Below are 10,703 nucleotides of genomic sequence, written 5' to 3' on the forward strand. Positions count from 1 at the left end.
TTGAAGTGATGTATCCACTCGATCTCAGCCGCGGTAAGTCATGTGGTGTGTAAGTGACATCACAATCTCAGATTCTCCATGTAATTTGTCCTCAGAGCTGATATCTGACCCTCAGAGAGAGTGAGATGTCAGCACCCAGAGACATGTTTTTTCTTTTAAAATAAAATCTGTGAGGGCGGCACGGTGGTGTAGTGGTTAGCGCTGTCGCCTCACAGCAAGAAGGTCCGGGTTCGAGCCCCGTGGTCGGCGAGGGCCTTTCTGTGCGGAGTTTGCATGTTCTCCCCGTGTCCGCGTGGGTTTCCTCCGGGTGCTCCGGTTTCCCCCACAGTCCAAAGACATGCAGGTTAGGTTAACTGGTGACTCTAAATTGAGCGTAGGTGTGAATGTGAGTGTGAATGGTTGTCTGTGTCTATGTGTCAGCCCTGTGATGACCTGGCGACTTGTCCAGGGTGAACCCCGCCTTTCGCCCGTAGTCAGCTGGGATAGGCTCCAGCTCGCCTGCGACCCTGTAGAACAGGATAAAGCGGCTACAGGTAATGAGATGAGATGAGATAAAATCTGTGCACAGGGACAAACATGAACACTTGCCCATGTCCTGTATGGAGATTATCCTTCAGTATAAAGGAGTTTATTTTTTACTTTTATTTGCTTTTAAACAAGGTGCAGGTGCTTGTGATCAAGGTCATGTGATTGGGTGAAGCGGCTGATGGGAACTGAAGTCTGACGCCGCTCATGACTCTGACGTGACAAATCACAGAACTTTTATTACAGTATAATGTATAACTGTTTTATTTTATTATTAGTTCTGTTGTTGATGTTATAATGTGTGTAGTTTATAAATGAAACGTGATCAGGGGTACAGACACCAAAAACAAGTTTTAGAGACGGTTCCCTGTGATCTGTGGGTTCAGCTGTCAGCATTAGAGCTTGGAACATATCCCCCGCAGACACAGAGCTCCCACTGTGTGCACATCAAACGATGAACACTTTTTTTCATAATGGGACTTTTTTTGTATAATAGCGTGTATATACTGATCTAAACCTAAAGCTCTTCCGTCTCCATTTCCACACAGTGTTTGAGACTGAAAGTAATCTGCTGAAAGACGATCAATTGTACACATTAAACACCGATACGATGTTGAAACAGAAATTTATTTATTTTTCTGAAACATTACTGTAGTTGGGCGGCACGGTGGTGTAGTGGTTAGCGCTGTCGCCTCACAGCAAGAAGGTCCTGGGTTCGAGCCCCGGGGCCGGCGAGGGCCTTTCTGTGCGGAGTTTGCATGTTCTTCCCGTGTCCGCGTGGGTTTCCTCCGGGTGCTCTGGTTTCCCCCACAGTCCAAAGACATGCAGGTTAGGTTAACTGGTGACTCTAAATTGAGCGTAGGTGTGAATGTGAGTGTGAATGGTTGTCTGTGTCTATGTGTCAGCCCTGTGATGACCTGGCGACTTGTCCAGGGTGAACCCTGCCTTTCGCCCGTAGTCAGCTGGGATAGGATCCAGCTCGCCTGCGACCCTGTAGAAGGATAAAGCGGCTAGAGATAATGAGATGAGATGACATTACTGTAGTTACTGTAGGAGTATTTTACAGCATATAAGAAAACAGAACCATTACATTATGGGAATGTAAGCTCATCCCTCCTCTGGGCTGCGCCTGGCCATGAGAGTTTCTGGAGCACAAACTGCTGAAAATGTTAATATTGAAACCTTGCTGTTTTAGCCAGCATTAACATTTTCAGCAGTTTATGCTAAAGTAGCTCTTCTGTGGGATTGGACCATATGTTCTAGCCTTCGTGCCCTGTGTGAATCAGTGAGCCTTCAACACCCATGACCCTGTCGCCGGTCCTTTGGATCCTTGGACACTTTTGTTCGGTACTAACCACTGCACACCGGGAACACCTCACAGGATGGGCCATTTTGGAGATGCTCAGACCCCATCATCTCACCATCACTACTTGGCATACATGTCAACCTTTGGTCAATCAAACCTGTATAACCAACCTCCAAAATCCGTATTTCCCTTATAAAATCCTTATAAGATGCAAATTAAAATAATTTACCTAAAATTTGAATGATAATTAACAATGATATATCCCAGTTACTTTTTATTCAATATTAATAACAATAAACCTTCAGAATGAATACAAAGCTCCAATGTTCGACAAAAACACAAAGTGTCACTCTAATGTTCTGAATTGTACTCCATGACAGCTTTTTTAGCGCTCTGCACCAATACCTCACGAGGCTGCACGTCACAGCAAGAGTCTGTGTTGATCTTGCCGGAGTGCCCATTCAGAATCTTTTCAGTCGCTAGTGAAAGTTGCTCAGGTGGAAATACGCTTTTCAAACAAAATGTTACTTCCCGGTTGGCGGGATTCTCGCAATGCGGTGTGCGCATGATCAAAAGTGGAACGAAGTCTCGCTACCACAAGATAACGGGCGATTTCATAAGACTCTTTACTGGCTGTCTGTGCTTTCTGTGGTGTACAGTACGTTTGTAAATGTTATGCGCTCTTTTATCATCGTGGGAATTGATTATAGCTCTAAATAAATATTGAAGTTATTTTTAAAGAATCAGTATAACTTTATTTGTACGCCCGTATACTACGTTTATTGAATCAAATCTGTATAAAATATGGACATTCCGTATAGGTTGACATGTATGACTTGGCCCTTATCAAAGTCACTCAGATCCTTACACTTGCCCATTGTTCCTGCTTCCAACACATCAACTTTAAGAACTGACTCTTCTCATTCTTGCTGCTGAACCTATCCCACCCCTCGACAGGTGCCACCCTAATGAGATAATCAATATTATTCTATCCACATTCACTGGATATGAGCAATCGTGCGCTGTCATTGGCGACTCTACTACTAGGATATCAGCTCATATACCATGAGTAGAGAAAAACAAAATGGCGGAGCGTGTTGCTGAACCAACCGAGGATGAAATAAAACTCTACTCGAAAACAAAACCCCGAAAAATACAAAAAAGCAACAAAATATGGAATGAAAGTATTTGATGGTAAGAACATATCTTTTTTTATTTTTCAAGAATTATTATTGCATTTTTTCACAAATTGCTCCTGTCATTTTGCCAGTTTGTTTACATTCTAAGTGGAAATGATTTTGTTGTACATTTTGTATGAAGTTATTTATCGAATTTGCCAAAAAATAAAAATAAAAATGTTCTGTTTCTCAAAATCCAGTGAATGTAGATAGAATAAAACAGTTATTCCACTCAATCTCATCGTACATGGATTATAGCGCTATCACCTCATGTACGACTCGATTTTGTGGAATAACTGTCAATGTTCACTTCACCTGTCAGTGGCTTTATTTTAATCTTATGACTGATTGGTGTACATGTGACCTCTCTCTCTCTCTCTCTCTCTCTCTCTCTCTGAGTCCATCCTGAGTTCCCGAGTAGGAATTCCGAGTTAAGTGGATCAGTTATTTGGTTTATTCCCAGTCTGATGTTGGGAATTCTCAGTCATGACCTCAACTCAAGTGTAGCTTTAACTTGTGAGATTTTGAAGGAAAAAAACCCACAGCGGTGTTTTGATTTGCTCTGTGTTGCTCTGGGAAACTTTTCCATTACAGTCAGAGATGTGTGTTTGTTTTATGCCTTTGAGTGCGATGTCCTGAACTGTGTGTGTGATATGGTGATGTGTAATACCGAGGCGTAGTTCCAATGGGAATAAAATCCAGCTGAACACACACACACACACCATGTTCAATATTTTACTTCTGAAATATTTAATATTTTCCTGTGGAGACTTTCTTTAGTCAGACTGTTAAACATGTTCATATCAGTGTTTATTCAGCTTTATTGCGCGTGTTTACTGAAGGTCAACTCCATGTTTTTATTCACCAAGTTCTCTCTCTCTCTCTCTCTCTCTCTCTTCCGTCACTGAAGCTGTATGTGAGAGTGTGAGCTCTGATTTGGATCCTGATCCCAAAGTGCTGACGTCCTGCAGCTCTGTCACGTGTCGAGGAGCTTCTCTTATAACTGTAGTTACCATAGCAACAATTTAAATATTTAAATATATATACATATACAGTATAGTATTTTATATATATATATATATTGTGCCATCAGTGCATCCAGTCAGAGACTTGCTAATTTCCCAGCATGCTTAGAAGTTACAGCAGTTAGCACATAGTGTTATGAAACTCCCAGAATGTTCTTGCGAACGTTATTGTCCTGGATTCACAGACTCACGCTGTGTTGATGTGAGTGGAGTGATTTAGTTGTTATATAAGGAGATATTTGTTTTAATTAAAAGCTCGTGTCTCTACTTCTTTGGCAGCTCGTGACAAAATATTGACTCATTTAGTGCAGCCTTGTGAAAGTGTTCTATTTGTGTGGGCGTGTCTGAACGGATAATGATTGACAGCGGTGTTTGCTTGGCAACGTAAACAACCCTTTGGTAGTACTAGTGTGAGGGAAGTGTGTAGGATTGACAGAGTGATGCTTCCACAATGCTTTTGTTTTTTAGTCATGAGTCATGAGTGTGTTGGCGTGATGATGGTTTCGGTGGATTTTTTTTATCGAAGCAGAGAAATTAAAGTCAGATGGCAGATTGTGTGAAAACTGTCTTCAGCACGTTACTTGAGGAAAAAAAATAAACAAATAAATGGAAAAAAAGAAATCCAGTAGAACCTGCAGCACAAACTATATCTGATGAGATCTGATCATTTCATTAGACGTCACACGTTACCAGGGCTTTGAACCAGAATTTTTTTCCTATTGGTTCGTTCCGAACAGAAACGGAATTTTAACGTTTCCGGTTTTGGGTTCCACCATTAAATAGACGTTCCCGAACCGGTTAGAACAAAAAAATTTCGTTCCCGGAATGGTTAATTACGTTCCCTGTCAGCTGTTTAACAAATGGCTATAAAATTATGTCTCTGTCTCATCCAGCTTAAGCCAAATGTAGGCTAATTCTATTACAACCTTCATTAAATAAGACAAGAAATAATTCAAAACAATTATTATTTCAAATGTTGGCGATTTGGATTCTCAGTATGTCTTCCCATCTACACAAACAGAAAAAGTGCCAAAAATGAAAGAGAATTCATTTAGTGTGTTACCAAAGGCTAGTCAGGCCCTATAGAGGGCTACCGCATGACGTCACCGCGCCACGAGATTTTGTTAGGCGCCATATTGGAAGACCAAGTACACATCTATGCAAGTACATACATACATAAACAAACTACACCTGAAATGTAGCCAGGGCCGGTTCTGCCCTAATCTGGACCCGGGTGCAACATCGCGCAACCCCACCCCCCAAAAAAAAAACCACCAGTCTAAATCAGGACAACCATCACATAACTATAAACATTTTATATCAACTATTAACTAAATGGGCTATAATAAATAAGCCTGCAGGCAGCCACGGCGGGCTGCCTCAGAAAAGTAACCATTCAATGACACAACTGAAAGCCTGCAGCCACGGCGGGCTGCCTTAAAAAGTTAGTAACCATTTGTCCTACCTTAAAACTCGTTTTGCATTTTCTGCCTCCTTTTTTGTATTTTCGACCCTCCGTTTATTTTCTTTCCTTTTCTGAAAACCCGATTTGTGTCCAGACATTTTGTTCTGCTATCAACGAACTAACTCGTCAGGTCTCGTCTCTCGAGCCCGCGATGATTCCCGTGGGAGGGGCAACAACTAATACATTTTTACAAACAGCCAATAGGGAGGTTACAACGTTCAGGCTCTTCTTTGCTCAGACACTCAGTAATGCACTTACTCACTTATTATCACGTGGAGACGTGATAGTAGTCCACCTTCCCGCTCTCTCCATTCAGTCAGCGAACGTCACACAGGAAGTGAACCCCAGCGGGTCATAGAAACTTGCGCAGGAGAAGAATGGCTTTTATTTGTAGGCTACAGAAACTTTGAGGAACGAAATAAAAACCGGTATTAACCGGTTACCATTATTTTTAATAAGCGTTTCTGTTCCGGAACATAAAAAATAATAAAGTTTCTGGTTTTGTTTCTGTTCCATGTGAAATAGAAAAAGTTCCCGGTTTTCGTTTTCGTTCCTTGAACCGGTTCAAAGCCCTGCACGTTACTGAACTTTTATTGAAGTTCTTTAAGTTTGTGGTTGAGATTCATATCTGCAAGTAGTTCCTGTTTACTCTCTGATGAACAAAAATGAAAGAAAAACATCGAGCCTCATTGTATACAGTTTTGTTCAAAAGTCTTAGCCCCCCACTTTTCTTTTTTCATACAAACTTTGTTATAGATTTCTATTTTATGAATTCTACATTATCAAGTCAAAACATTACAGAAACATTTTAGAGTCCAAAAGTTCGGTTTTGTTTTGTTGTTGTTGTTGTTTTTTTCCAACACAAAATTAAATGTTACAGAAAAAAATGTTCTGTAAAATGTCTCTTGTTCCATAAGAGAGCATGTTTCAGATTAAAAAGGAAAACATAATGAAGGCTACTGGGTTTTGGTGCAAAATGAAGACGCGAGTGTGACAAAATGTCCAGAAGAACTACAATTGTTTTCGCTTCCATTTGTTTGTTTGTTTGTTCCCAACATAACTCAAAAATAGTGAACAGATTTGGATGAAATTTGGTGGACAGCTTTAATATTATCCTCAGTTCAAGTGATTTGAGTTTGATGTTGATAATCTTTGGCTTAGTGGAGATCTGCTCTTTACTGCATGCCCTTGTCATTAAATATGCACAAAGACGTGAGGAAGAAAAATAAAGCTTTGAATGACGTGACAGAGCTCGTCGCTCAGTGCTACTTCACTGATACAGTTAGCTCACTTTACTAATCTGATCCGAGAACAGCGCTAACACGTAAATCACACAGCTGGTTCAGTTTTCACACTGATTACTGCAATATTTAATTTGTGTATCAGAATACACTTCAAACACATAGAACAAAAAAAAATTAATAAATAAAAGCAATGGGATGGTTCACATCCACAAGAGACACAAGGAACTCATGTAGCTAGTGTAAATTCAGAGTAAAAACTTTTAAAATAATGTAATAATTATTCTGCAATATAATGATTATTATAAGTTTGAATGAACATGTTATAGCCAAAAAAACCCTACATTTTTATGTTTTTTTTATTCTGTGTGGAGTTTTATTTTAATTCAGAGACAATAATAAAACACTGCTCCAATCACAACACTTTATTTCACAACCTTGTACAGATAAAACATTGAGAAAGAAACAGACGCCTGAGTTCAGCATTTATTTTACACTTTACTCTACATTCCCTTTAATCAACATAACATTTTAAAGTGTCCTTCTGTCAAAGTGTTGCTTTTTATTCTTATATATCCACCGAATGCACAAAGAGAACTCTGGGGTTTTCTTTCAGTTAAAGTAAAGTGATCTGTAATCATTATAAAAACTCTTCTGAAAATAAATCTATTATTATTATTATTATTATTATTATTATTATTATTATTATTATTACAGGGACAGGTAACACACACACACACACACACACACACACACACACACACACACATTCAGAGTTATACATCAAGTACAGGATTTACAACAACAGACTGAACTGAGTTTTTTTTTATTGGAAAATAAATTTATCATGTGTTTAAACCGATGTAAAAAAAAAAAAAAAGAGGCCTGAAATTAGGACTTTAATAATCAGCTTAAAAACAGTTCAAATAAAAAACAGTCATCTGTGTCCATATGAGGCACTGGGAAGAAAAATGGCTGCCAGTGACATGTCCTTAGCCACGCCCCCATGCCCACACCCTTAGTTGCACCCTTACACCTTTAGCCACACCCTTAGTACACCCTGACCAACACCCACATCATTAGACATGGCTTTACCCTTAACCACACCCCTAGCCACACCCATACCCATATCTTTATTCACACCATATAGCCGCACGCTTACCCACAACCTTAGCCATGTCCTCAACCACACCCTTAATCATACCAAAAAAACCACACCCTTACCCACACCTTTAATCACACCCTTAATCACACACCTAGCCACACTCTTACATATACCATTAATCACACCCTTAACCAAACCCTAGCCACACCCTTACCCATAACCTTACCTACACTCTTAACCACACCCATAGCCACACCCTTAACCTCACCATTAACCGAACCCTTAATCACACCCCAAGCCAGACCCTAACCCAGCCCCTTAGCCATATCCTTAAGCATGCCCCTAGCCACACCCTTACAAACACCCTTATCTACATCCTTAACCACACCCATAGCCACACCCTTACCCCACCATTAACCACACCTTTAACCACACCCCTAGCTACACCCTTGCCTACACCCTTAACTACACCCATAGAATCACTCTTAACCACACCCATAGCCACACCCTTACCCCACCATTAACCACACCTTTAACCACATCTCTAGCCACACCCTTACCCACACCCTTACCTACACTCATAACCACACCCATAGCCACACCCTTATCCCTACCATTAACCTCACCTTTAACCACACCCCTGGTCACACCCTTACCTACACCCTTAACCACACCCATAGACACACCCTTAACCACACCCTTACTCCACCATTAACCACAGTTTTAACCATACCCTTACCTACACTCTTAACCACACCCATAGAAACACACTTAACCACACCCATAGCCATACCCATAGCCACACCCTACCCCCACCATTAACCACACCCTTAAGCACAATCATTCTGGTCACTTGTATTCCTTGCATACTTTGATTTGATGTTTCACCTGAAAATGAAAAGGAGTGAAATTATTTACAGTTTATTTCTCCTTCCTATTTGCATAAGCAGGAAGTGATGTCATCAAGTTCTCCTCAGTTATCCCTGTATATCAACTCTCTGTATTCATCTTTGATGTTCAGTCTGAATGTTTTTCATTTTTCTTAACTGTCTGTAATTAAAGTGTATTGTTGTGGCTCGTTTTCCACATTTAACTCCGCGTTTAGCCGAACGCTGTAGCGTTTAACACGGCGATGATTTGCATATGATGACTCAGTTTGTAATTAAGACGCAGAACAAACGCAACATATTTACATCCATATATCTGCAGGTTATTTATAATCATCTGCATAATTGTATGGGGTTGACTCATGCTTTAGCAACACACACACACACGCACACAGAATGACTGCCAACTTGTTTATCTTCCTACACTGACATCATTTCTTTATTTTATAATAAATACATAATTGTTTCTATAGCAACAGCTTGTTCACAGAGACAGATGAAAAAGCGTGTGCAATGTAGCGCTGTGTGACAGTCAGAGGTGAAGCTGTAACTTTAAGTTCTCCGACGTTTTCAGGACAATTTTTAAGAGAGAATAAAGAGGCTGGTGAGGAGACGACTGTTTAAAGCTTTAACGTCACTGACAACCAACAAACTCATTATTCAGCCAACGTTAAATGTAACTGTAAATGGATAAAAAGTGTGATGTGTTCTTTCATGAAATGAATAATGGTAAGCATTGACATAGCTTCTGTATTGCATCTCTGGTGTGTGTGTGTGTGTGTGTGTGTGTGTGTGTGTGTGTGTGTGTGTGTGGTCACAACTTCCTGTACACTAAATGTTTATTAGAGTAGGACACTGTAAATGTACAGCTGTGAGGACGTCCTACTTCCTGTATAAGTCGGTGCATAGTTCCTCATAATGTGTGTGTGTGTGTGTGTGTGTGTGTGTGTGTGTGTGTGTGTGTGTGTGTGTGTGTGTGCGTAGCCCCTTAAGCCCCACAGTCCCAAATGTGCTGCATAGCTACTGTGCTTAAAAAGTGTTGCATCTCCCTGCTCTGTGTGTGTGTGTGTGTGTGTGTGCGTTCATACTGAAGTGTTAAAGAGAGAAAGCATGCACTACACTTTAAACATGCTCATACATCCCAAGTGTCAAAGGGATTTTTTTTACATGGTGTGTGTGTGTGTGTGTGTGTGTGTGTGTGTGTGTGTGTGTGTTAACACTAGCTGTTAAGGGTTCTAAGGTCTCGCTGTTAGAAAGGGTTCCAAGTGGAACCGTTTTAGGAATCAGATAACCCTGAATTACTCAGTGAACCCTTGAAGAACCCTTTCTTCTGTAACAGATGGTTCCCTTTCAGAGAGGTTTTAGAGTAAAATCCCAGTTAAGAAGCTAAGAACCCTTCAGTATTCAAAGAACCCATGTGAAACCCTGTTCTAAGAGTGTATTAAATAAGTACACATCCACTCTGAACAATGTCGCTTGATTAAGGGTTCTTCTTCAGCCTTTTAGAAAGGTTTCAATCTGACTAGAACCTTTTTCATAAGCTAAGAACCCTTCAGTATACAAAGAACCCTTAAAGAACCCTTTTCTGTTAGAGTGTGTGTATTAAGTGGGTATGTGTGCGACACAAACTCCAAATTATTGCTCATTATTTTCTTCTTAATATCTCGACCCTGTCAGGACTTTAACATTCAGCTTCTGAAAAAAAAAAAAGGGATCTCCAACTGTCCCTCTGAAGGAACCCTGTATTGGAGGCTAAGAATCATTAATTACCCAACGAACCCCTGCAGAACCCTCTCTAACGTGAAGGTAAGATGAAGCATCTTTGGTTTATAAAATAAAAATCAGTTATTTTAAAAAAATGAAAGGTTAAAAGGTCAAAGGTGAAATAAACCCCTGAATTTAATTCCCTTTTTAACACTTTAAAAGGACACGGATTCTGATGATGACAGATCTTTTATCCTCCATCTGTCC

The sequence above is a fragment of the Neoarius graeffei genome, chromosome 12 (assembly GCF_027579695.1).
Source record: "Neoarius graeffei isolate fNeoGra1 chromosome 12, fNeoGra1.pri, whole genome shotgun sequence".
Taxonomy (NCBI): Eukaryota; Metazoa; Chordata; class Actinopteri; order Siluriformes; family Ariidae; genus Neoarius; species Neoarius graeffei.